Consider the following 8,178-nt stretch of genomic DNA (forward strand, 5'->3'; position numbering starts at 1 on the left):
TCAGTAGATTGCACAGCATTTTTGTCTTAGATGCACGTTCTCAAGAGCTCTGTGACCACATATGATGTTAATGCCGGGCTTTCAGTACGGCTTGTCTCCGCCAAAGAATCCTGTGGTAAGAGTTTGGTCTCCAATGCAGCTGTATTGAGGCAGTGAGTCATTAAGGCGGGACATAGGGGAAAGTGATTGGGTCAGGAGGCCCCAGCCTCAGAAGGGATCCATGTTAGGGCTGGTGTTAAGGAGCAGCGGGGCCTACTACAGCGTGGGATGCTGCCATCCCATATCAGAGTGCGTGGTTCAAGTCAAAGCTCCCTGCTAATGTGTCTGGGAAAGCAGCAGAGGATGGCCCAAGCACCTGAGTCCCTGCCTCCCACATAGGAGACCTGGATGGAATCCTAGGCTCCTGGCTTGCACGTGCCTCAGCCCCAGCCATTGCAGACATGAATGGAAGATTCTGTCTGTCTGTCTCTCTCTCTCTCTGCCTTTCAAATACATACATATATACATACATACATACACAGATTTCTGAAAGGAGAGATAAACCCTAAGTCTCCTAGCCCCTGCTTCCCCACCCCAAATGGGAAGAGATCAATGTTCTCGAAGGACCAAGATAGGTCTCACAATAGTGGGTTGTTATAAATCAAGCCATCCCACCTATTTGGTTTCTGCTGTGTGTGGCCATTTCCCTGCCTTGCTACCTCCATGTCATGTGGGCTCTCACCAGATGCCAGCATCAAGCTGGGAGAACTTTCCAGCCAGCAGCACAGTGAGCCAAGTAAACCACTTCGTTTCATACATTATCTGTAGTCTGGATTTTATTTTTGTTTTTAATATTAATAGCAACCAAAACAGAAAACAGGGGCATAAAGGGAAAATATTAAAAATGCCTCATTGTAAGTGTTCTCTTGGGAAACCACTGAAAGCAAATTCTTTAAAACAAAGATTTTAGGCTTGACATTGTGATACAGCCTGTTGTATGGCACTGCTTACACCACCAGCATTCTCTCTCTCTCTCTCTCTCTCTCTCCCCTGCTCCCCCGTCTCTGGTGATCTACCCTTTAAGTGATTAAAGAGTAGGTTGGTTCACACCACCCTCACCACAAACAAGTAAGTCATGCATTGTGCTACGATGTTACAACTGCTATGACATCACTAGGCAAGAGGGATTTTCCGGCTCCAGTATAATTTAATGGGATCACCGTCATGTATGTGGTTAGCTGTTGATGAAAATGTTGTTTTGTGGCTTATGACTGTACTTTGAGAATCTCTGCCTCTTTATTTCACTTTCTCATTTTAGTCATGTAAGTTTTCTGCCTTAAACTTTTGAATTTAAATTTAATTTTTTTTTATTTCTATGGCAGATCGAGGAAAGGAGGAAAAGGAGGAGAGAGATATAGAGGTATCTCCCATCCATTGGTTAAATTTCCAAATGCCCACAACATCCAAGACCAGAACAGGTCAAGGTCAGGAGCCAATGGATTGGCCCTGTGGCTTAGAGGGTTAAGCCATCACCTATGGTGCCAGCATCCCATAGGGTGACTGTATAAGTCCCAGCTTCCCTGCGTCCAAAACCAGCTGTCTGTTATTATCCTAAGAAAGTGGAGGAGGATGGCCCCTGTACCCACATGGGAAACTTAGATGAAGCTCCTGGCTCCTGGCTTCTGGCTTTGGCCTGGTATAGTCCTGGATGCTGTGGCCATTTGGGGAGTGAACCAGAAAATGAAAGATTCCTCTGCAATAACTCTGCCTTTCAAATAAATAATCATTTAAAGCCAGGAGCCAGGATCTCAGTTCAGATCACCTGCAGGGGTGGCAGGAACGCAAGAACTTGAGCCTTTACCTGCTGCTTCTCAGGATTCCCATCAGCAGGAAGTTGGAATCAGAAGCCGAGACAGGACTGAGACCAGGCATTCTGATATGGGATGTGGATGTCCCAAACGGCACCCTGACTACTGGCCCAAGCGTCGGCCCCTGCACTAACACTTTTAAGGCTCTTAAAATCAGTAATTGCTAAACTTAGAAACCTTTACACTAGCAAGTTTTCCACAGTGCAGACCCCCTAGTAGAACAACTGAAAATTGCTACAAGTCCTAAGAATTTCTTTCAAAAAATGCAAATGCTTGTGTTCATATTAATCTTAAACTGTGTATGATACAGAATTACAAGAAATGGAAAGTGTTTAATATGGTTAAAAATTATTTTAATCCGTAATATGGGGTTTCAGGGCCAATGCAGTGGCTTAGTGGGGCTGGCATTCCATATGAGCACTGGTTTGTGTCCTGACTGCCCTATTTCTAATCCAGCTTCCTGCTTATAGCTTGGGAAAGCAGCAACCACATGGAAGACTTGGAAGAAGCTCCTGGCTCCCAGCTTCAAATCAGCTCAGCTTTGGCCGTTGTAGCCACTTAGAGGAATGAATCAGTAGATGGAAGATTCTCTCTCTCTCTCTCTTTCTCTCTCTCTCCTCTCCTTTTCTCTCTGTAAAACATGACTTTCAAAATAATAAATACATAAATAAGTTTTAATTAATAAAAAATCCTTACCTTTCTAGATGACCATTTTTTTCATTTTGCAATTAATAGGTAGATTTTAAAAATATTTTTAAAATTTATTTGAATTTCAGAGTTACAGAGAGATAGAGACAGAGATCTTCCAGCCGTTTGTTCATTCCCCAAATAGCTGCAACGGCCAGGGCTAGGCCAGGCCAAATCCGGGAGTTAAGAACGCTATCCAGGTCTCTCACATGGATGGTAGGGTTCTGAATTCTTGGGCCATGTTCTGCTGCTTTCCCAGATGTGTAAGCAGGGAGCTGGATTGGGCACAGAACTGCTGGAAATTGAACCAGTATTCTGATATGGGAGGCCAATGTGACAAGCAGTGATTATGCATGATACAGCCCAACACCAACCCCATAGTGGACAGATTGGTCAAGTTTAATACAACAATCTCTGTGCCTTAGTATTTGTAGAATCTAAGGGAAATCTAAGCTGCGTTAAATTTTTTTCCCCCATTTATATCTTCACCAAAAGACAGGTGTTTCACAGTAGACAAAAGCTTTGCAATCTGAGCTCAGTCTAGCTACACAATATCAACTGTGTATTCCATATATAGAATTGTGCAATGTATGTAGAAGTGGAAGATCTATCTATCTAGCCAGGTTTTTGCCGTTTCCTTGGAAACAGGAGTGCATGGACAGCAAGGTGGAAAGGTGCTGGGGCAGCGGGGGAGATTCTCTAACCAGTAGGCTTTGCAATGGGATTTAACGTGCAGATTGTGTATTAGAGAGCGTGTGGTTCTTGTCAATGCGTGTGGGAGGTAGAGGGGGAGACAGGACTGTCAGAGGGACCAGCTGAGCTGTTTTGCCATCCCAAGGTCACCCCTGACTGAAGGAAAGCTCTGGAACATGGTTGGCACATCAGCGATCTCCCAAAGTGGGCTGAAAGCTCTTGTAATGCCGCATTGATGGATTCAGAGACGTAGGCTGCTCTGAGAAGGACATGTCCTTGCACATGCAAGCTCTTGGCAGCTGATGCCATCACTCAGGGAGCTGACAGCTGAAGCCTGTGTGCCCACAGCCTTCCCAGCTGCCGAGCCCACAAGCCCTTTGAAAGGAGATCTTGCTGGCATATGACAGCATGTATCCTAGATGGGTGGGTGTTAAATGACACCTGAGGACAACCCCCCACACCATGGTCAGCTTGCATTTGATCAGAAAGGCCTTATTGTGCAAGGCGACTGTTCATCTAGCTTGTTTCTCACCAATGCACACTCAGAAGCTTGGCTAATGCGCAGAATGAATACCTTATTTTGTTCTTGACAGGAAGTGGGATAAGTTGGGTAGTTTGGTTAAGGAGGTGACCACTCAGTGGTAGTTCTTGTGTGTGTAAGACTCATCTCTTGTCTAGGGGGCTACACTTGGGGGTATATTTGACCCTATAACCCTCTAAGATAGATGAGTTGCTTCTTGGCCATCATGTCTTGAGATTCATCCACATTAAAGTTGGGAAAGCCCCACTTGCAGGAACCAGGGAACTTGAACGTGGGTCCTTTGTAGGACCTCAGTCACCTGTTCCTTATTCTGTGTCCTGGTGCATTTGGTATAATGACTCGGCCCATGTGAAACCCTGGCTACCAGGCCTTTGGAGCTTGTCACATAGCTGCAGGAAACCTTGCAGCACAGCACAAGGTTAGAAACCTGAAAGTTTGTTGCAAAGGGCTGTCTCCAAGGTCCCTTTAGACCAAGCTATAGAAACAACAAGCTGTGTACACTCTGCAGGAAGTTGCCATTTGCCCCACCAGGACAAAAAGAAAAGCAGCCCAGTTCCTTTAATTAGCTGCCAAGGAGTATATGAAATGCCTTTTCATTTGCAACATTAGTGCTTGTTATTAGCTTGTGGGTGTTAGAAAATGGGCTCCCACTGGTCATATTGCTGGTGTTCAAAATAAAACGAGCAGCAACTGAAATGTTCAAGGCTTCTGTGTTACCGTGAGCTGCGTAGTAAGCTCCAGGCAGCTTGTCACGTTTCTCCTACGGATGGCTCTCTGGGCCCAGCCAGAGATGAATTTGCATCTTTGTGTAACTGCTTTGGTAAAAAAGAAAACAGCCTATGAGAATTGGCTAACAAAGGCAGAAAGAGCTGGAAACCCCAAGAAAAAGGACAAATCCAGGATTATATAGTGTCATTTATGGGGGGTTGGGAGTTGCAAACAGTCATTAGACAAGGAATCCTCAATAAGGGGGTTATGTATTACACTGGACAAAGGTGGCTTTAACTATAATTGGTATATATAATTGGTCTTTCTCCAGGAACACTAGCATTCCAGGTGCTAGATAAAGGACTGCCCAGGACTGAGCCAGCCAGTACAATACCAGCAGATTATCTTCATGGCTTCACTCACCCTGTCCTAGAGCTTGAGATGACCACTGGGGTTATTTACCTGGCAAGGTGACAGTTACATCCAAAATGGCTGCTGTCATGTCAAGCTGAATCCCTACAGCCATCGAATGTACATATTATTCAAGTGTTGAGACAAGACCACGATGCTTTCAATGATGGTGTCTCTATTAACAGTTCCACACAATTTTTATTTTTTAAAAAAGTTTTTTTTTTTAAATCTTTATTGGAAAGGCAGACTCACAGAGAGGGAAGGAGAGAAAGAGGTCTTCCATTTGCTCGTTTGCTTCCTAAATGGCTGTGATGATTGGAACCAGGAGCCAGGGGTTTCTTTCAGGTCTCCCACATGGGTGGAGGGCCCAAGCACTTGGGCCATCCTCCACTGTTTTTCCCAGGTGCATTAGTGGGGAGCTGGATAGGAAGTGGAGCATCCAGGACTGGAACAAGTGTTTATATGGGATGCTGGCACTGCAGGTGGAGGCTTAATGGGCTACAACACAATGCTGGTCCTCCGTTAGACTTTTAAATACTCAATGTATAGTCATTCTTGACTGGGATTTTAATTTACATTTTCCCTCTTATTAAGAGATAGAGTCCTTTTGTTTATGTTTGTATGCCAGCTGAGTTTCCTCAGTTACAAGTTGCCTATATTGTCCATTTTCCTTTGAATTTTCTATTGTTTAATTAATTGGCAATTTTACTCTCTGGATAACAGGGTTTTCATATTCGCCCATTCTGTGGCTTATCTCTTCAGTCTAATTATCTTAGAATTCAGTGGATAAAAAAACATTTAATGTAGTAAAATAAGTGACACTTGTACATAAGATTTGTGTTGTTAAATTTTTGCTTAAAATGACATTCTGTGCTACTGTCCAGGCTCAGAACACAATACGCAGTCCGGCATGTTGCTCTGCTGAACACTCTGAGCTAGCAGAAATGCAAAGGGCCTCACAAGCAAGATGTGCCCAACCTTTCCCCATCCTCCCCTTTCTTCCTCTCCTTTTCCCTCTAAAGCAAGCCATAGGAAACTAGAATTCAGGGAATGGTGCTATGATGTAGTGGATAAAACTACTGTCTAAAATGCCGGCATTCCATATGGGTAGACCTTAGTATCCTACCTGTTCTAGTTCCCTGCTAATGGCCTGGGAAAGCAGCAGAAGATGGCCTGAGTGGGAGACCTGTGAGAAGCTCCAGGCTGCTTTGGTTTCTTTGAATTGACCCATTTCTGATCCTTGCAGCCATCCAGGGAGTCAACCAGTGGACGGAAGTTTCTCTCTCTCTCTCTCTCTCTCTCCCGTCCCTCTGTAAAGAAAAAAAGAATCACATTTTTTTTTTCCCTCCAAAATGAAGATACTAAAACCTAGAATCCCTTTCCCCCAAAGCAAGCCAGAGAATTTTGAGACGTTCCCCTGGTTCCCCCTATCTTTTTGCATGGAAGCTGGCTATTAAAGCATTCTCTACTGATCTTGTCAGGTTGCTATCTACTGGTGATGAGGCCTTCATTTTAGAAGGGGTCCTGCCCCGTAGCTGGCAGGAAAGAATGCTGCACAGAGAGACCAAAAAGAATTCAGACAGGCCTTGGTGTGTTTTTGCCCTCAGTCTTTTATCATGAGATCACACTTGTTGGTCTAGTCACGTTGGACAAAATCACAGCTGTCCATTCCTCGTCAGAACAGACAATTTCCTAGGGAAGGAGGAGGGAGGGTGGGGAATGTGGGCAGGAGGGAGGGCGGGGTGGGAAGGATCATTAAGTTCTTAAATCTGGATTGCAATACGGGGAACATTTGTCCCACTTTATATAAATAAGTTTAAAAAGGGATCATTTCTATGGGTCTGTAAGTCTGCATTTCTGAAGGCTCCCATATCACGTACAGCTCTTTTTTTTTTCTTTTTTACAGTTTATTTATTTAAAAGGCAGAGAGAGTGTGAAAGAGGAATCTTGAAGCCACAAATTCGCTCCCAGATGGAAAGTAAAAGAATGTAGCAGAATCAGCTATAATATCTTCAATAATAACTGTTGTTTACCTTTGTTATGTCATCATTTTCATAATCTTTCCAAGTATTTATATATTGAAAATGCATTTTTACATGAAAATAGGAATCTTGTGTGTGGGGGGGGGCTGTCTAATGAAGTACTGGCATACTAATTCGCATAACGGGAATCTTTTCCTGAGCCACTGGTTATTCTTAGAAACCATTTCTACTGCCTTTATGAGTAAAAGGAAGTGGAGCCACCATCTGTTGTTAGCAGACCAGCTGGAACTGGAACCCGCTAGCCCTGTGGGTACAAAGTGGGAGGAAAGGCCTCTTTCCTGATTTGCTGATTGCTGTCTGCAGTGTCTTCTATGTATACTGGACTGTGGCACAGAATTGGGGGCCCTCTGCTGGGCTATATGCAACATTCCATCCAAGGAATTTTCTGGAAAGAAAACAGTCACAGAGAATACAGGGGAAAATTGTTAAGAACCAAAGCAAACAACAAAGCATTCATTTGAGCTTGTATACAAGTTAGAAACCACCTGAAAGCTACAATATACATGGCAGCTAATGAAAAAGCCCATTCCTCATTCCCTGCCCCGTTTGTTAGCAGTACCTGACATGTACTGATGTATGATTTTACTTAGCTTTTAATGTTAATTTGTCATCACCCTGGCAAGCAAAGTAACATGATTTAAAAACACGTCGCTTCAGAGCTTTCAGAATCTGAATATTTTTTGAAAAAGAGATTAAAGATAGAGATAACAGAGAAATCTCACATCCACTGGTGCACGCCCCAAATTCCTGCAACAGCTGGAGCTGGGTCAGCCTGAAACTGAGTCTAGGAATTCAATCTGGATCGCCCACAGAGCTGGCAGAGTCCCAGCTACTGAGGCCACCAACCTGTTGCCTCCCAGGGTGCACATGAACCAGAGATGAAGATGGGGAGTGGACCTGGGACTCAAAGCCAGGCATTCCAAAAGGGAATGTGTCCATTGCAAGTGGCGCCTCATCTGCTGCACCAAATGTTCACCCTGGAACTTGAAAAAAAAATGTTAAACTTTATATCCATCTTGAGTGCTGTAAAATATGCAGTGTGACTCAACAGTTTTCAGAATCACTCATTTCCAGGAACACACAGGAGCAGACGATATCATGACACCAAGAAGTGCTTGAAACTCTTCAGTAAGAATCTTTAGACATCATTAATGTTGCTGAAAGCTCATTGATTGTTTTTCACATGACCTAGTTAGGTAACATATTTGTTAGGTTTTAAAACACATGTAAAGTTCTTAAAGTTCTTACA

This window comes from Ochotona curzoniae, unplaced genomic scaffold (genome assembly GCF_017591425.1).
Source record: "Ochotona curzoniae isolate NIBS_2020 unplaced genomic scaffold, NIBS_Ocur_1.0 contig_1274, whole genome shotgun sequence".
NCBI lineage: Eukaryota > Metazoa > Chordata > Mammalia > Lagomorpha > Ochotonidae > Ochotona > Ochotona curzoniae.